The 20,943-nt window shown below is 41.4% G+C and overlaps 1 protein-coding gene across 1 annotated transcript in view; it reads right to left on the bottom strand.

The window, feature by feature from the left end:
- slc38a4 (solute carrier family 38 member 4) overlaps positions 1 to 13,938 on the bottom strand; it is a 40,277-nt gene extending 26,339 nt beyond the window's left edge. Inside the window, exon 1 of the mRNA XM_034226025.1 lies at positions 13,808 to 13,938. The gene's annotated coding sequence lies outside the window, so the exon portion shown is untranslated. The remainder of the gene's footprint in view (positions 1 to 13,807) is intronic.
- Positions 13,939 to 20,943: the final 7,005 nt, after the last annotated feature.

Genomic DNA, 20,943 nt, shown 5'->3' with positions numbered 1-20,943 from the left:
CAGGAGGCCTCTGTTGGCTGACACACATACGCACAAACTCTGATTGTTTCGTCACTGAACTGTCTCCTTTGAACCCACACACACCAACACAAATGTTTGCACATGCAGCTGCACACGCACAGATGCCCATGAATGCAGCGGGCACCTGTCCATGGTTTCAGGGGAGGCTGTGCCGCCCGCCGACCAATCAGAGGGCAGCGTTGGGACATGTTGCCTTGCCCAAGGTCATGTTCATGTCAGTTTTTTTTTTAATTCTCTGCCCACTTTGTAATGCTGTCCAAAAAAGGAACACAAACACACACACACCAACATGTGAGGGTCCAACTGCAACACAGCAGCTCAGAAACCGGTTAAATTCCAAGTGTAAATCCTGCGTCTGCCTATGACAGATTTACAGCAATAAAACGAAAAAGAAAGGTGGTAACTTTGATCTTTAGTGTCCTCGCTTTAATTAAGGACTTAATTACATATTTTTGAGGGCACACCCCAACATCAACACACGACCAAACCTGCATTCTGCTATGGATTCAGTTAATTGTAATACAGTAACGTCCAAGGAACAGCAACCAGTGTGCTTTCATGTAAAAAAAGTATGGGCTAATGCCAAATGCTAATATATACTGCAAATACCAAATGTTCTGTTATAATGTTTGTATGTTGACCTTACATTTCTGCCTCATGTGGTTATTGTATTCATGTTTCTGTGGTCTTCATTTTAACTTTTGTTCTTACTTGTGAAGCACTTAATGAAATCTATTTCTGTGAAAGGTGCTATAATACTAAATAAACGTATTATTATAAGTATGGCTGCTACTGTGAAACTCCTGAGTTCATCCAGTAGATATATATTGCTTGTGACTGCAGTTTTTTTTATTTAAAAGAGCTACTTAAGTTGTAGGAAAATAATAATAAAAACAACACAAGGCTGATTTGTTACAGTACATGCAAACACAACAGCTAGTAGAGCATGGTGTATTTCTATTGCTGGTTTTAAACTAACTTAAAACCCATCCCCCGAGAAATAAATCACTCTTTTGTTAGAGCTTAATTATGTGGGTGTAGGTCATTATATCCTTTATTTAACCAGGTAAAAGACTCATTGAGATTAAAATCTCTTTTCCAAGAGTGACCTGTCATTGAGGGGAAAAAGTGAAGCCACTAAATAGCTGTCACATATGTATTAAGTAATCCCCACAGAAAACAACAGTGCCAAGTGAAAGTCAAATTCCCACAACAGTCAGTTTTCCTTAAATGACATGGCAGTCCTAAGTGTGTGTCTGTGAGGCTTCACACACACACACTTAGCCAATCACCTGTGACTACAAAGCTGTCCCTGAGCTGTCCCGCTACATACCAAACAGGGTCAGGGTTAGCATGGGGAGTTGGGGCCCCACAAAGTAACTGTGCTCTCCACACACACATGAAAACAAAACATAGAGACTTTGTTTGTACAAAAACACACTGCATCAACTACACGTGAAGATCAGTTTAATTAAGTATCCATGATTTGGTCACCTAGGGTTGGAACACTTTTAATATAGATTCATCTTCAGATTCTTTCCTAGATTAATTTATCATTAGTTTGTTGTCAGAAAAAGGTGAAAAATGGTAATTTCCAGTTTATCAAGTTCTTTAAATATCTTGTTTGTCAGTTAATAGAAAGAGACTCAATCTTCTAATCCATTAGTCAACATAAGATCATCAATTTTTTGAGTCACGACAACCCCAGTTCAATTTCTTTGAAATTCTTCTGTAGCTATGTCGAAGTCACTTCACCAGGAAGTCCGTGATACTAAGTGGAATATCACTCATGGACATTTATCAAGCAGGGACGAGAGGCCACTGGATCGTCGGTTTGAGAACAAATGCCTTACTAAACTTTGTGTGAATATTTTAGTTTAAGTGTATTCTTCTAGATTTTTACTAGTTCAAGGTCTGGAAAAATAATTCAATATTACATTGAGTTTAGCAAATGTTGTAGGACTGAACCACTGCCGGACGATTTGAAGATTGACAGAAAATATATAATTGTTTTAGTAAAAAAGCTGTTATGGTCACATTTGTACTATTGATGAGAAAAAAAAATTGCTTTTATCTCGTCTCGTGAGGATAAATTGATTATATTGTGGGTTTTTGGGCAGTTGGTCTTGGAGAAATTTGAAGACGTCTGCTTAGGAGATGGGCACTAGGGCTGCAACAAACGACTAATTTGATAATCGATGAATCTAACGATTAATTAATCGATTATTCGGATCGTTAAAGTTTGAACTGTACTACTACTTTTATCGATACTGCTTATCGATCCGGTCCTTTAACGGTACTCTTAACGGTTCTTTTGAAAAAAAACAAGGTAAACTAACTAAATAAATTGTTAACACAATTAACATTGCTTTTTATTTAAATAAAATACATAATATTTCACATCAAAAGAAACAACAATATTTTAACAAATCATATTAAATAATGTGATGACAGAACTGTAAACAGAATAGCTAAGTTAACTCCGTGTGTTGCTGCTAGCATACATAATACCTGACGTGGAAACGTTACTCGTGGATGGGGTTATAGAGCTATAAAGACAGTCGAAAATGGTGCATTCCTCCGTCTGGATGTGGAGCACTTTTGCTAAATGTTTAGACAAAATGCTCGTGTTACCGCCCTGACATGCTAAACTCTTATTGCACTTTTGGCAACGAGCATTGTCCACATCGAGACGGGTAAAGTTTAACCACACCTTGGAGCGCTTCTCTCCGCCATCTCCGTCGTGTGTGTGTTGCAATGCAACACACGTTACATGTTGCAGAGCGTGTGTGTAAACTGCCCCGCCCCCTCGCACACAGACAGGAGAGAAATCTCTCGTCTGGATTGGAAAGATCAAAAATACATCATTTTGTAGTCTTATTGCATATTAGAAATGGAGTTGGCGACACTAAGACTGCGATGTAATGTTTATGTAGCAATAATACATGACATATGTTTTAAATGTCTCCAGTACCGATAAAAAGACCGATAACGTTGGAGCTTAACTGCCTGTGAAAAACACGTGATGACGTCACCAACGAATCGACAACTGAATTAGTTGGCAACTAATTTGGTCATCGATTTTAATCGATTAAGTCGATTAGTTGTTGCACCCCTAGTGGGCACAATAAAAGGAACATTAAAGGGTTATAGACCAAAATGAATATGTATCATAATAATTTGCATTTGAATCACTTTTTTGTTGGATATTTCTATCAATATCTTTAAAAGGTCATGAATGACATTTATATATTTCACATGCATTTATTTCCCATTGTCTAGGTGTGACCTCTTTTCTGTTTCACCCTGTTTGTCACTCTTTTTATTGATGATGCTGCTCTGTGATTTATTTTGTATTTGAACCTTCCCTGGAAAGGTTGGTCAATGCTACCCAAGCCAAAGTATTTTGGTAAAACGCTGTCATCTTTCTCTGAATCTGAAGAACCAGAAATACTTTCGTCATCATGGTGGACATGTGCATTGTGACATCAAAGGAGACTTCCTGATGTGGGAGTGGGGTATCTTTTGTAGGAGGAGAACACAGTGTTGACATCAGCTGGTAAACATAAGGTCGAGCGGGATGTTTCCGCCATGGATCTATGGGTTGTTAACCTCCACTTTGTGACAAAAACATCTCTACCGTGACACCGTGGGCTGTCAAGGTTTTTCCTCTGGTTGTTTGAACCAATAAATCCATTTCGTCACACACACACTTTCATCAATCAACCTGTACCTTTGTAAAGGCAGCCGAACGCCCAACTTCTCTGAGGTTAATGATCTGTCAGGGATTATTATGAGCTGGAATTTGAAAGCATCTAAATTAAGCCTATACCTCGAAACCCCATGTGAGTGGCTGCAAATACCACACAGAGTCTGCTGGTAAATCATTGGCCACATAGTATGTATACGCTAAACTAAAAGACAACTGTTTTTGGACTATCTTAAAAGAGCAAGTCACATTGAAATGCATGTTTGGATTTAAAATAATAAATGAAAAATTATTGGATTGTAAGGCTGACTTTTTTTAAATGTCACGGGTCCAAGACAACAGATATTTCCGTCCCCTGCGTGTGAATATATCAGCAGTATGTACGTGTTGCAAGAATGCGACCGCTATATGGTCTTACAGATGATATAACACAAAGTCATACTATTTGTAGAAATGTGTCCAATATTCGTTGACATTTACATTGAGATCCTTACTTATAAAACAACAGTCATTACATTTAGCTTTTCCCAACTAGCTAGGTCTTAAAGAACAGGAGAGGCAAATTGCAACCACAGTCCTTCCATGGAAACCACAAAGCTAATGTAATGAAGCTGCTTGGAGGAAGGCATGTAGTTGTTAGAAAACAACATCACTAGGAAACTAAACTGAGCTTCAGCGCTTTTCAGGGGGGAAGATGGACCATAGGTCAACAGGATGTTCCTAAAAATCTCAAACTTTCCTATACATTATGTTCAAACATACAGCCAAATCACAGTTTTTTGGGACATTTAATAATACTAAACAACATCTTTGATTATGTAGTTTACATATCCCCCTGGCATTCATCTACACATACAACTGAAACAATTATTAATAGACTATGTGGTAAAGCTGAACTCACATTGAGCATGTATGCATCACTGTTAGCCTGCTACTTAGCCACACTAGTGGCTAAGTCTATAGCCACCTGACTTGTTTACTGTCATCAGTTCTTCTTTAGCTAAATCAAGGCTGGGCTAATTGTGTAGATTAAAGTAGACTACTTTCTTGGACAGAATTTCAGATGACACTCTCAGTATGTGAGGCTGTAGGTCAGGGGTGGGGAACCTTTTTCCTCTCAAGGGCCATTTCAATTACAACATCCACCGCGGGCCGTACAAATGATTGAACTCAACCTCTGCTTACAAAAACAAAAATCACAGCCCATTAATTTTGCCTTTCTTTCATGTTGTGCAAATAAAAAGCAACCTCTTAATCCAGATATCGTACCATGACTCGCGTATGCATGCACGTGCACTGTTAAAATGGACTTTTATTAATCCCTCGTGGGGAAATTGTTTCTCTGCATTTCACCCATCCTGTGTTAGGAGCAGTGTGCTGCCATTTTGAAAGGCGCCCGGGGGAGCAGTGTGGGGAACGGTGCCTTGCTCAGGGACACCTCGGTAGCACTTGGTATTGCTGGGACTTGAACTAGTGACCTTCCAGTTGCCAAGCCAAGTCCCTATCGACTTCGCCACCACCGCCCCGTTGTGGCATGACCACCAAAACAGAACGATATGGACACCAGATGTGTGCAAATGTATTTAGTTTCCTATCCATGTGAACATGATTTCAGTGGGGGGGGGGACCTCACCTCCTCTAGGGGGGGTCCGGGACGCATGCTCACCTGGGAAGATTTTTTTTAAATGCTGAAGTTAAAAGCATCAATCTGGTGCACTTTGAGAGCAACATTAGGAGATCTATGGATACAGATCTCAACACCCATATGAAACAGAACTGTACGCAGATTTTCTTTTTCTTTATGGACATTTTACAAATCACTCCCCTTTTAAACTGTATTCTTGTTTATTAATAACAACTTTTTTTTCCCTTTATTCTCTTATTTCTTTACAACTATAATGATCATATAAAGATGTGCCTTTACCTCACTGGTTGTAGAAGCTTCTTATATTCATTAGCATAGCTAGCTAACCAGAAGCTAATAGCAACAAAGTTATTGACTGTATGATCAGTATGTCAGATGAACAGATCGCCACTGGGCTTACAACTAAAGACACAGCCACGCAAAACTGCGGCATGTGTAAGGCTCCTTATGCGTACTACAATTTTGTAGTGCTGGAGCGGCGTTCCGGTGCTCTCCGTCAGAACTACACCCCTGTCAGACGAGACATATCACGTGATGACACGTTAGGCTCGTGTTGTGTTCAAGGACCCTGACCATGGCCAGGATAAACTCTTAATTATTTTGCGGTCTAGATTGCTTTAATATTTTTGCCTCGAGGGCCGTATCAAATGGTCTCGTGGACCGTATACGGCCCGGAGGCCGGAGATTCCCCACCCTGCTGTAGGTGGTGTCCGTTATGTACAGTAGGACGAAATGACAGCTGCTTTTATGGGAGTAGTAGTGATTTAGCAGGCTACTGTACTTATACTTATAATATGTAGCACTTGAGTCTGTCTTTGGGTGACAAATGGTAGAACTACAAGCACACATCTGTGTTGAGATGCACACACTCCTCGAGATGATCCAGTGCCTCCACTTGGGAGGAATTTAATATTTGTGGCACGTTGAGACAACTCCCCCCTCCCCTCTGTGCGATTGTAACACTTTTTACACATCAGGCCAAGCTTAGTGATCTACTGTTGACATCTGCTTCCATGGAATCCTGAGGTCCTGTTCATTCATATCATTCTTAGGTTTAGGTTGAAACACAAAAATATATCTTGTATATATCCATTTAGAATCATTATATTTTGTTCTGCGCTACATATAACCCTGAAATCCTCACATCCAGGCATTTACAAAAGATATTGCTATAACCTATTGTTAAGAAATGCCAGTGGTCGTAAAGAGCCAAATGCCTCACAACTCTTGTTTAGTTTTGTCATTTATGAAGCTGCATATTTCTGATTCTCCAGCTTAACTCTTGACTCTAAAACCTGCATGTGCACAAGTGTTTTAGTCAGGCTATCATCAATCAACTGACAGGTTCAGTAGGTATGTTTCATTTAGACAACGCCGTAAACACCATCTCATGTGTTTGCTTTAACCGTTTGTTTATTTTCAACTGTAAAAACACTGTTTTGCTCTGCCGCTGTAAGTTTCCTGCCCTTTTTTTCTTTCTAAAGTGAATAACTATGCCACATTTCAATGGAAATTAAACCATTGCTAAGATATTTCAATGTGGACCAAAGTTGCCATCCCTTAAGCCATGCCATGGCTGAAAAAACTCATGTCAGATCATTTATCCAATGCCCCCGACGCTGAGGTGATGCAAAGGGGTTTATTTATGTCAAACATTAAAGGGGCTCCACACTGTAGCACATACCGTTTGGCTAACCTAATGGCGCGTTTCCACTGCAGCGGGTAGCTCGCTTTAAGCGTGCCGAGCCATGCGGGGCCCGTTTTTGGTTGCGTTTCCACTTGGCCTAGTACCGGCTAGCGGGTCCTAATTCACAGTTTTTCTGGCCCCATCAAATTGTGGTTCTAGGGCCAGGAACAACCAGGCTGAGTCGAGCTGAGTATGCTAAACTAGAGAGAGAATCGCTGGCAAGGGGGCTACAACTACAACAAGATGAACATATTTGACCGTGATTTAATTGTAATACACGTTTCAAAATGATGCCGAAGTAACAACATACTGATACCGGTCATCCGGGTCATGAATTAATGCTTTGACAAGTCTGCAGGCGAAAAACCCTTTTAAAATGCGTGTTTTCTAAATGGAGCTTGGCTAAGCTGACGTTATATATGCTCCGACCGTCCACACTCACAACAACGGCCTATACAGACATAAATAAACCAGCGACTGTATTCTCCATCACACAGGCAGTCTGTGGTTTGTACTTGTTTAACTTTTGTCTAGTTTCTGAACAGATATGAAGAGCTGTGAGCTCTGAGTGCTAACAGCTAACTGCTGTGTTGTTTTTCTGGGGCTCTCATTGAAGATGATGTCACGGCTCCGCCTACACTGCGTTACTATAGTAACTACCCCAGTTCCTAAACTGTAATGGAAACGCAGCATTAAAGTGAGCCGGGCCTAATAAGGCCTAACCAAACCGAGCGAGGCCGAGCGAGGCCTGCAGTGGAAACGCGCCATAAGACAGCTACAATTTATGGATGTATGATACATGAGCAGCAGTAATAGCACTGCAGCGCTCACCAGAGACATCACAGAGTTATCGGCTCTCACCATATTTATGTTGTCGGACAGCATCTTCATATAAACACAGTATTTCTATTGTTTTCATTTTGACAGAAGGAATACAAATGACTGTTATACTTGGCATATCCATATCAAAGGGCCATACATCCACAGAGGCAGCAATTCAGGCTGTTTCATTGAAATAACAAAAATAAAACCTAAGACCTAACAGAGCTAATTTTTGTTTCTTAGCACTATCAAGTTCAATGAGAAAACTCCTAGCTTCTTTTTGCTGAAAAGTCTTTGAGTTATTCTCACAAAGCAGGCAGAAAATCACCATCAAAGAACATTAGCTTTGGTCTGAATCAGCATCTCTAATTGATGGAAAACACTGAAACTATAATTCAAAAGGCAAATGAGGAACGATCCATTAAAACAACATCGCACTGCAGTCAGAGCTTAAGACAAAACACGATTTGACAAAAACTTGGATTTCAGTGCACACCATATGGTCTTCTGTAAACAAGCCTGGTGTGCCCTAACCTTGTTTGTGAACCCGCTCATCTTATCAGTATTTATTGATCTGCCTGCTCCTGATGACGGCTGCATCTTGCTTACAAAATCTAATTCCTCTCAAGCTCAAATGTTCAGCTTCAGAAGGAGGAGGAGGTAGATAAAATGACCCTCAGTATATGTGTTATTTAAAAAGCACATATTAAAATGACTTCAGTTTGTGTTTTAATGAACTATAATACGAAGAAAGTTCAGTATGTGCTCTTTTCCTCATGTGTGCAATAGGAAAACATCACTCTCAGTGTAATGTGAGCGTACACAGCCGCTGGCTTTGTCGAAACATCTGAGTCACCTGTACCAAGATGTCATTGGCCATCGAGCATGTGAGACAGATGGCTCATTCAGCAGGCGCCACATTCACAGAATCGTTTCCATGATGGCAAACTCAAACCAGAGCGTGACAAACAATCAGCACAGAACATGGTGATTTACGAGTATAGGGAGGTACAGACGCGGTATTACTTAGAACCAGTGGCAAACCGTGTCTATCACAACTGGACCTTCTGTAGACACACACCCGCCGCCGCCGCTGGCGGCATTATAATGCCCGTCTTTTCACTGAATTGTCGTCTTGAAAAGGGTACTCACAACAATTCCGCAACAACTTCATCTTCAACTGTTGCACTTGTCATTTCAACGTTAAAAACAATAAAACGGCATGAATTGCTTCGTCGCATTCATCTAGATTAGTGCTTCTCAAAGTGTGGTCCGCGAGCGCCCCCTAGTGGTCCGTGAGTATATTGGTAACATTTCACATTTCAAATAAATAAATAAATAAAAGTTTTTCGCACTCTCGCGGGAATATCTCCGCAATGGAACGAGCTTAAGTTTCACTTTCGATTGCATGATATAGCCCAGATAAACACCTTCATCACACAGGTTGCCACTTGTTTGTATCATTTTCAGGCGATTTGTAAAAAACGATGTGTTTTTGGATATTTGTGGAGTTAGGTGGTCCGCGAGTGTTTTTTTATTGGTTAAGTGGTCCTTGGTATGAAAAAGTTTGAGAAACACTGATCTAGATCCTCTGTCCCGAGCAGTTAACTAGTGGGCCTTCTAGAGTACCCTAGAACCGAGGGGAACTCTAAAAGAATACGCCCATTGGCTACAAATCAATATATGATTGGTTGATCAAACTGTCAGTCCAAACGTACGCTCTCATTCAGTGCAACGGCCAGGGCATTCGATCAAGGATGTAGAATACCCAGAGGCCCAGCACAAGATCTGATTGGTTGCTTTCCTTTCTAACACAAAACCACTGAAATGCATAGTGCATGGTCCGAGAAGGACAAACAAATCAATGTAACACTGTACTATTACAGATCAACAACACAGATAAATTCTCATTTATTCATTTTATATACATTTTATTTATATAATTAAATCGATTTTTTGTTTGTTTTATCTGAGTGTTCCAGGGTATTCTCTGAATACCTTGAAGGCCCTGACGGTTCGCCACTGCTTAGAACTAATCTTAATTAAAGATATCAGATGTCTGTTAACATGACCTGCCAACCTGACATTTGTATATCCTGTAAACAAAGCAGAGCAATGTAAAATACTGTTACTGTCATATTGTGGGTCTAAAATGACCCTTTCTACAATCTGTAGCAGAGCAAATGATCTGCAGCACACAAGTAATAGCATCTTTATCGTTATGTAAGTAAAACATATCATTAAGGGTTATTTAATTATGCAAAAGGAGTCACAAGAATGCACTCAGTCTCCTCTGTGTCTAACTAAAAGGCTTTGTGGTACTCTTGAATAAAACTCATGTTGTGTTGCATCACTGACCATGAACCTGGCGTGCTCTGATTATTCAGGGGCCGTGGCACGACTTCAAATTTGACACGCCACCTTGTTGGAGGACTTACAACAGGGGACTGTTGTGAGATCACCTCCCCCTTCCTGTTCTCACTCAAGGACTCCACAGGTTTATCCTTTGCAATTGTACTCAGGATAGCTAATAATTATTCTTGTTAAAAGGCAAAGTATTAACTAATGCAAGTTGAACATAAGCTGTTGTTTAATCTTAAAATGCTCAACATCATAGAAGCAATCGTAAAACCAGTAAGAAGAAAGTGATGTATGGTGAACTAATTGCTCAAGCAGCTGCAACGACAAACATCCCTGCATGTTTATAGCATCTTCAGCAAGACACTGAACCCCCACTGCCGACCTCTGACCTCTGACCACGTGGAGGGGGAAGAAATTAGGGACTTTCCCTGCAAGGACATATCGTGTCACACTGGAAAGAGGCATGGGGTTGCTTTGTAACATTTCATGTGTGCTCAACGAACACTCCATGTCATTGAGTTATGAAATGCTGTAGGTGAAAATAAGCAGCTGCTTACATTTGTAGCGTGTCACCTTCTCAGATTTCAATTGAGTGTTCTGACAGTGTTTTGTAAAACTGCAACATGCTTCTCGCCTTTATGACACTATATTAGGGATCCTCAGCATCTGCTTTGCAGTAGGGATGCCAGAAACTGACCATGATCAAATTCCAAAATCGGACAGCCCTGGCGAATATTAATCGATTATTCGCTGCCCCTCCCACTCTGTGCAACCTGCGCTGCTGGCTTCCTCCAAGTTTACAGTAAAACAAACTGGTGGTGTGACCAATGGCCATTTACAATAATTAATACTATTACTATTAATAGCATTAGTCTATATTTTGGTTGAAATTAAGCCAGGAAAAAAAAGAAAAACATAAATAATAATAAAACAATATATAAATAAAATCGAATTTTAAAAATAATTTTCGATTATGGAGACTGTAACGAATATTCGAAAAATCGAATAATCGCTGGCATCCCTACTTTGCAGCTCATTGGCTCATTCTCGCTCAAAGTTACATCAGACAGAGACTAAATTACTTCACACTTCAGCTCCCAAGCAGACACTGACCTACATGTGTCATTCAGGTCTCCTTACAGCCAATAAGGAGGGAGGATCCACACAAGCTCCACCCTGCTGACAGGGGGTCAATCTGTTCTGACATGTCCCCCCCACATGCAACCTTTAAGGCCGTTACACACCAACCTGAGACCAAAGAACGCGTACCGAAGGCGTCCCGACTTTTACGTCCCGACTTTTACGTCCCGACTTTTACGTCCGCTACGTCGGCTACGCCGCCCGCCTACGATCACACCGCAAAGACTTCAGTCGACGAGTGGCAATAACTGTCCTTACCAGCAGGCAGCGGTAGTGTGTATTCGTCATTCAAAAGAGGCAACAGCCAATCAGAGTGATTTATTTGGCCGACTTTCTTTGGCCTCCCGGGAGGTGTGAGTAAAGCAACGACGGTGCGGGACACACCAACCTGAGTAGGGCGCCGCGAATGCCCGACTGCCTCTGACGGCCTCTGACTCCCAAAATCGGGTAGGTGTGTCAGGGCCTTTAGAGGGGCACTCCACCAATTTTTCATGAAGAGTAATGGACTGTATTTGTTCTATGATCCATACAGCTCCACGCAACAATTCGGCATGATTGACAACCAATGGTAGTTAAACTGTTCAAGCTCCATTCAGAAAAAACAAGTAGGCTACTGAGTTAAAGTAAATTCTTTTTTGGTGAGAAACATAAAGAAACCTGTTAAATCTGATGTTTTCACAGCAATATAAACTATATATTTTAGAGTTGATAGAGAAAAGACAAATAATTTGACACTTTTGGGCCAGAATAATAGTGTGGAGAGAATCTGATATTGTGACATCCCTGTTTAGGATCCATAAGTCAGCTTCAATTTTGACCATAATGTGACTCTTGCATATCCTCCGTCTTTGTGGGAGTGCAACACTCAATGGATGGAGTGACTGTTTATATCAACTAAATTACATTATAATTTGTACTCTCTATGCCTTTTCAAAATGGTAAGTTGCAATCAAGCAATGTGACTATGAAGTGTATTCAATAACTGACATGTGATCCTTGTTTTTTGTTTTTTTCATCCATAGTTAAGCACATTTCTATAAAGAAAACTTTGCGGCATGTTACTAAAGCATCATGAGTGTGTACCAAGCTTTCACATAACCATAATCACCATGAAGGCAGATAGTATTACAAGAATACTTGATACATGGAAAATATTACAAAATTGGTTATGTAAGAAGGTGCATAGAGAACAGAGTGTGTTTGAAAATGACATGCACAGTCACTGTGTGGCAACCGGGTATTTTTAGCAGTCAGAAGGGCCATGATAGAAACTGAACTCACCACTTTAACATGCCTAAACTGAGATATTCTCCTGGCTCAATTCAGTCTTTGTGTTCAGGCATGAGCAGTCGCTCCTCTGTATGGCTGGGTGTTTTTAATGCAGAGAAAGGGAAAATATCTGAGCACATGCAGGGAAAGCCTCCAAACATAAGGACATTTAGTAAAAGACCTAAATGATAGTTATCTGTGTTACTAGTCCATTTCATTCTCAGAGGCATTACTAACAGAGAAATACTAAAAGACACAAGAAAGTAGTGCCAGTAAAACTAGTTTGTCTGGTTTATGTGTGGAAATCTGCCCATGAATCACAACTTTCTGCATGTGAAATCAAGTTGATATAAATTCACAAATGCATTCACTATTTCCAAGCGGAGCTCTGCAGGAGCTTGAGTCATTGAATGCAGTCATAACATTATGTATTAGCACTCAGGATCCCTGCAGAACACACTCAGCATGCTACTGTCTGCTATTACATAAATACATGGCCTATATTAAACGGTAATTGATAGTTTTCCTCTGTTGGTATTTTCCCAATCATTGAATTGCTATGATGTGTGAGCTGCACACACACAATGTGAGCGGACGCAAAGCAGGACCAGTGACGCAAACTGGAAACAACAACAGGCGCCTTTGTGTTTTCTATCAGTAAAGGCGGAAAGCAGCACAGCATGCAAACACATGCAAGTGTAGTTTTCCTTCATTATATCAACTGGTGACTGCAATGCAATCGTGTATTTAGCAGGGAAAGCAGATACTACATGATCGCCGAGCATCAAACTAATTCCCTTGTATAAATAAAGACGCGTGCTTTACGCAGCTTTATTGACTCCAGGCAACACCCTGCAGGAAGCGCTCCACACGCTGCTGCTTTTCACCCAAACAACTGCTACTTTGTGAACGTATCTGTTTACATGTTTAACAAAAGAAGAACAACAAGGAGGTTTCGCAAAAACATTCAACTCGCGCAAAACGAGCCCTTTATTTTTGATTGAATTGTCTAATCAGGCTGTAAAATCCTCTCAAAACCAATGAAATAAATCACCCAAATCAAACATGGTGGTCAAAACTAAGCAGCAAATCACATGCGGGGTAGTTGAAAAAATAAAAGTAAGGAATTGATATGTAAATGTTGGGGGCTTACCTCCTGTTTCAGCGTGGCAGACAGCTGGAGCAGGCGGAGGAGGAGGCGGACTACTGAGACAAGAGTTGGAGACCCTTCCCATTTAACAAGCAAGAAACTGAGTGGAAATTTCCATCTGCCATGTGATGATGGCAACTCCTGAAGCGTCGAGTTACACCACCGAGCACTGCTGGGGGCTCCTTTCCTCCATGTGGCCCCCCCTCCAGGTGCTCTTTCAGCAGGACACTTCCGTCCCAGGAGCTGGATTACATTTTATTGACGATTTGATTGGTTTCAGAATGGTTAATTATTAATTAAATGTAATAATGATAATAAAATAAATCAAATGTTCTTAAGAAATAATAATAAAAATAAAAATACTAATACTAATAATATTCAGTATCTATGGGGGGTTTCAGATCAAAATGTGTATTTAATGATTGTGTATGTTTAGTGAGCAGACCCACTGTTAACATTATTCTAGCAAACTGCATGTGTTATTATCAAATAGTGTATTTAAGTAAATTGTGAAAAGCTTGTTCAGTGCATCATTGATGTTTAAAACAATCTTTCAACTAAACAAAGTATGTGTTGCATGGGTGGAGGTTCTCTGTTACATCCTCCTCCTTCTGTATTTACCCGGTAAAAGAGGAAGTTTATTGACTACCTCCGGCCACATTCTTCACCTTTCTCAATGCCAACAGGCCTGCTACATACATCACTTCCTGTAGCTAGATTATTGACAGCTCTCTCTCCTGTTCACAGGGTTTCCACTCCTTCAAACTCAAGAACTTTCTTCATGCCGTATTCCCTCAAATTCCATGACCCAACACGGCATAATATAGGACACACGTTATATCTCGATGAGCCAAACCATAAGTGCTACGTTATTGGCTTCAAATAAACCAAACCTTTCCAAGTGCTATGTACAGAGCAGAAAACCCCTATTTTATTGGCCAATGTTCAGTGGAAACTGGTGGGTTTTCAGTTTGCGACAAAAGATGTGTAGACTTTCAGTATTCTTGATATCTATAGGGAGCTTGTTCCACCATATTGGAGCTAGGATATCAAACAGGCATGCTTTTGTAGAGAGGTACCTGGGTACCACTTGCACTGAGAGAGAAGCGAGCCAATTGGCCAATGCAGAGCGAAGTGTATGGATGTATTGGACTTATGACACGGTGGGCCATACTAGTTGAAATCAGCAATTTTGTTGATTTCCGTACAATGTCATGTTTGAGTGAGCTGGCTTGAATATTGTAGTACTTTTTCCTGTTTAGCGCATTAATATACTGTTGTCACACAATCAGAAACCTTTACCAGGTGGGTCTTGTAGCAGCAGCTGGTGACTGCTGAGCCAAAAAATAATATCATATCAGAAAACAAGAAGACTGTCAGTGTAAGTGGTCTCTGCTCACACATCAGAGTGAGACAGCTGTGTACGGCCCACACTTTCATGCTGTGGCACCAATAAGCTCTCATTTTACTCACAGCTGGTTGTGTTAGACCACCAAAGAGACACAAGAGAGGACACTCAGTGTTAGTCAAAGCTGAGTGGCTGCGAGAGAACTTATGATAAAGTGTGTGGCCAGATACATTTTTGGACTGAAGGAGTTACTGAACAGGAAGAAAATAATGCACTAGGGATGTTCATTCAGTCATGTGTTTCCAAAACAGAAACTCAATGCCCAGCCCCCTATCCTAATCTTAACTAGTCAAGGTAAAGCGTCTCTATTGTCACTACCATAAAGTTGTGTTGAAAAAGGCAAATGAATTTGCCAAAAACTTGGCAGTGCCCTATTGTGAAATGTGATGAGTTGTCTCATGCTCAGAATCCCATCACAGAAACTAAATCATCTCACATGAGAGGCCTCCTTCAGCAGATAAGGATTAAACACTGCAAAACTTTGAGAGACAATCAGGTTGAGATTGAAGCAAGAAGAACTAAAGAGCATTTAATTTCACCCTGAAGCCCGGTGAAGTTAGCTGAAGATGGTGAAAGGCTTAAAGGTCCCATGTCATGCTTTTCAGGTTATTACCTGTCCCCTTGTGTGTTATGTACAGGGCTGCACATAACTGGTGTGCAGGTGCGCATGCGCACCTCCGCCAAAAAAAGAGCACCGGGTCATTTGAAACAAAGCGCATTTGCGTACCAACATTGAGAGAGGGAGATAGAGAAGGGAGAAGAGAAAAGAGAGATGAGAGAGAGAGAGAGAGAGAGAGAGAGAGAGAGAGAGAGAGGAGAGAGAGAGAGAGAGAGAGAGGAGAGGATAGAGATGAGATAGAGTGAGACAGAGAGACGAGAGAGAAGAGAGCAGATAGAGTATAGCTAGAGCAAAGAGAGATCGAGAGAGACGATAGACGGGCTCCTATGGCTAGAAGTCGAGATCGAGTCCGAATAGCGAGCTGCTATTTGTAGAGCGATCGCCGATTGAGAAATGCTAACCTCTGTTCTGCGTACCTGACTTCACGTGCCCTGGCTAGATGTTCGCCTGGGCGCCATTCTGGAGAGGTGCTGCGCTGGCAGTTCTGGAGGAGAAAAAACATTTTGACCGTTGGGGCTCATCCTAATTTTCGCCCTGATGTAACAACATTCATAATTAAGTAAATGTAACACCCTTTTCACCCCGGTTACACGTTTCATTTGCCCTCTACGATGGGCGCTGTAAGTGATGAAAATGGGGGATGTTGTGCTTATCTGGCGCCCCGCAGCTCACATGCCAAAATGCGAGTGCAGCGGAGGGAGAGATGAGGGTGCACCGGTAAGCCTACCAGCGCCTGTTGTTATTAGCAATCTGGTGCCGTGGCTAGCTGCTCTAACGGAGAAGAAGATGTTTCTACAATAATGTGGAGGGAGAGTCCTCTCCAGTCAGACTGAGAGGCTGATAAGTTAACTACAGCTCAGTGAGGTAAAAGACTCTCAAGTTCAAACGGTTTGGTCACAATTTATGTAAACACATATTTCCAAGGCACTCCTTTATAATTATTGGGATAAACAGGTTTTAAATCATTCCAATGTATACTATAGGACAGTAACCAAAAATATCCTTTAAAACTGGAGGGTAGTGATGACAGCGTGTAGGATTACTGGTCGTGCTAATGTTGTCTTGTGTTCACCTCTGCATGTGTGTTCTGTGTTCACCTCTGCATGTGTGTTTAGTGCCGTGTGTCTGGCAAATAAAGTCAAGACCCCCTCAAAAGTTACGGTTTATTTTATTTTAAGGATGAGCACCAAGCAACATCTCCAGGTGCTCCTTTGAGAACCAGGGCAAAAAAGTTATGTGCACCCCTGGTTATGTAGCAGAGTCACAAACCCTCAAAGTACACCCTGTAGCGAGTAAAACTCTAACGGCCCGTCCACACAGCAGCTTTAGACGATTCTTCCACCGCTTCCAACGCTTCTCTGCCCATTGACTTTGAATGGGGATGACGTCACTTTTCCTCGCTTGTCGCCGAACTGCATTGTGGGGGAGCGAAGCGAAGATTTCCAGGATGTTCAGGATTCAAAAGTTGAGCAATGTTCAACTTTTGAAGCTGAGCTGGAAGCGTCAGCCAATCAAACCCGTTTATGCAAATCTGACAGTAGAAGTGGGGAGTTTATATATATATATATATTGCTCGCATATAATCCCCGGTTTTTTTTGCTTTGTATGTCGGGGGATTCATGTGATTGGTTGTTGGTCGTGTTGCTCGCAAAAAATCCCCAAGCTGTCAGACACGCCCAGCTCCAAGATTTTCTAGATTTGTTCAAAGCTGCTGTGTGGACGGGCCGTAACACAGAAAATACCTGTCTGTGCTGCCCCAGAATGCCTCGTTGGAGATTTCTATTTTTCAATTTGTTTCTTCCTGAGTATAGTGACGTAACGATACCCAGGTCCAAATGGACCAATCAGTGGAGCTCCTCACACATACACACACTCACTCAGCCTTATTTTTTCTCAGCTGCGGCTGCGTGGATCTCCACTCACAGTTTGCCACCCACTCACGTGTGTGTGCTCAGGCTGAGTTCCGCGGTGTCTCGCTGTCTCGCAGACCCCACGCAGCAACCAGGAAACGACACCAGTAATACAGCTCACACTGTCCGCTCCTCGAGCCTCAAATGGCGGAGCAGCGAGCCCCGCAACGTCCCACTAACACTACACCCAGACCCCACGCAGCATTCTCATCTGTTTGTCATTGCTGGTGTCATTTTCTGGTTAACGCCATTGTAACACATAATCACTGATGTTCCGCTGTAACGGTGGTGGACACATCAGAACAGAGTGGGCGAGCTGACCAATCAGAGGACAGTGGGCTCATAGGGGGGGGGGGGGGGGGGGCAGGAGCTCCAACAAGGCGTGTAGGATAGAGAGTGAATACACATACTATACAGAGATGCTGTATGAGAAACCAATGTGATTTTGGAACATTGAACAATGTAAATCTATTCTAGTAGACCTCAACAATGGAATCATGGTCAGTAGAAATGGCCATGACATGGGACCTTTAAAGCTTGTGAGTATGTTAGTAAAACAATATTTTCTAGCTATCGTTAGCTGGCTAGCATTTAACAATAACAATCAAATCCATGCCATTGAACCTGCCTGTAAAGGCACACAGTACCTGAAACTGGCCTGACGGGTTTAACACTGCCATGCATACATGTTAACACTTGTTTTAAGATAGTAACCTGAGAAGTCACGCATGAATTTGAGCATCCAGAGTCAGACACTTCACTTTAGCCCTTTAACTTCAATAAAGATAATGAAATCAGTAAAATACCATTCGACCCACATGTTGAAGGAAGTAACCGAGGTGCTTTCGGTCATGTAATGTGAACTACAAGGCTCCTTTTCCTTTTTTACATTTGGTTGGCTTTATGTTAACTCCACCCAGAAGCTGCTGGTGTGTCCCCAGAACATTCTGAATTATTTGGTGGACAAATGCAACGTAACCCACGGCAGCCGTCCTGTCTACTCTGTTGAAACGCTGTGGGACTTGATGGCTTGGAATTGAGCATAACAACGACAAATAAAGCTTACACAGACATTCAAAGTGGAACATACCTAGAAACCTCCCATTGAGCAAACAAGTCAAACAAAAGCTCTCGTTATGTAACTGGCTCAGAAATGACAGAGTACATTTCTGCTCTTGTTTGATTGATGGTCGAGAGGACTTACATTTACATAGAGAATTGAACCTCTCAGCCATGCTCATGGTCAGAGAGATATGCATAGTGCGACCACCCGCTGATTCCTGCATTGTAACCACATCTGTGTTTTGCTGTGGTTGAAAGTCTACTGGACAAACAGCAACAGGAGGGTGAATGCTCAGTGTGTGTTTTCGTTAAATTCAACATCTGTCTGCAGAATACAAAGTAACTTTCAACTGTTGGCGGGAGAGAGAACAGACCCTGACAAAGAGCCTTCACCTTTCACAAGTGGATGTTTATCCAGATGGGTTATTTTGACCATGAGGGCAAAGACAGTCTAAGAATAGCTGAATAAACACTGAAAACGGAACCACAAAGGTTGAAACTTTCTTTAAGAACAACAAAAAAAGTGAGTTTAAGAGTGGACAGAGTCAGAGGCCTACATGAAAGAATGTCTGAACAAATGTGAATGGACAAAACACATCTTAAATTCAATATTTATATTTTCAATACAAACATCGACAGCTGTAAACTGTGGATAGCCGCAACATTGCATTTGTTTAGTGTGATTGGGAAGCTCATTTTTATTTTTTTAACATTCATATTTTATTAGACATTTTCAAAGGCAAAAACACAAGGACATGGCTCACACACATCACAAACAGGAAAATAACATGCATGGGGGGGGGGGCATTACAGTGTCAATTACATTTTATGTATGCACATGGCGTTGTATTTATACATGATTTGCTTCATAATATAGATATACTTAATTATTTCCTCATTATTATTATTATAAAACAAAAAATGTATAATAGATAAATAAATAAATAATATAATTTATGCACATACTGTATATATACACACGCACACATATTCTTCCTTTTCTGATTAATTCTATTCATCCATTTCCCATTTAATTTAACTTCTTTCATTATTATTACCATTATAAACTCATTTCAATGTTGAATGTCCGACAAAAATAAATAAAAATTAACTGTTGTTGAATCGTAGCAACAACACATCTAAACATTTGGAGACGGGAGTGATAAAAAGCTCATGTTTCTCACAAAAATGGGTATGCCCTGTCCTGAGTGTTGGATTCTAAACATTTGAGTAAATCTGTCATTTTACCTCTGCATATAGGCTTTTTTCCCTCCCACCTAAGTTGTTTTAAAACTGTGACAGTTAAGAATGTCTGTTTTACATTGTCAGGTTTTGAAGCTTTCCCTATGAGACTGGTGAGCAGTTAGCGCCGCTCTTGTTCCAGAATCCTCTGAAGCCCCTCCCCAGCCTCCTGTTTGCCCCTCTTGCCCGGGCGACAACACAATAGTTCAAGGCCTCGACATAATTTCCCGATTCTTCCGCTTCTCTGCTTCTGCTATTAATTTCGGGGGCGTGTTACCTAAGGTCTTATGCAATGTGTTTTTCCGACATCTATTTTTCTGTCCCCTGCTTGCTAATGGGTCTGGGGGCAGGTTTTTGGTGGCTGAGGCTGCTGTTGACGTGCACATTCATGAAAGGAGCCCCCTCCGTTCTTCCCTGCTGGCAGTGTCCAGCCGCAACAAACCCAAACAGGCCAACGGTCAGTGGGTTGGAGGGACCACCGCCTCGACACACACGTGTCCCTTAAATCTTTGGAGAAAACAGGGCACACGTGCAGTTTGTCCATTATTGCACAGCTGGGGTGCTCCTGATCGTTGAGAGAATCTGTTTTGTTATAATTCAAGTTATTTTTTGTTTTGAAACACAGCAGAGAAAAGAAAGATTTGCAGGCCATCTGGTGTGACGTGTTTCTATTATAGTTTCACAATGTCTGATACAACCTGAGCTATCTGTGGATTAAGATACAACTAAACAAAAAACCTCTACATGGAGCCACAGTAATCCAAAAGGATATAAAGAAGGCAGATGCTATTTGCACCCGGGTGTCAATAGTGAACGATGCTTTTTAAACCCGGGTGTCAATAGTGAACAATGCTTTTTGCACCCTGGTGTCTAGTGAACAATGCTTTTTGCACCCTGG

Source organism: Gymnodraco acuticeps, unplaced genomic scaffold (genome assembly GCF_902827175.1).
Source record: "Gymnodraco acuticeps unplaced genomic scaffold, fGymAcu1.1, whole genome shotgun sequence".
In the NCBI taxonomy this organism is placed as follows: domain Eukaryota; kingdom Metazoa; phylum Chordata; class Actinopteri; order Perciformes; family Bathydraconidae; genus Gymnodraco; species Gymnodraco acuticeps.
Note: the sequence above shows the minus strand (reverse complement) of the source record. Positions and strands in the feature narration are given on the sequence as shown.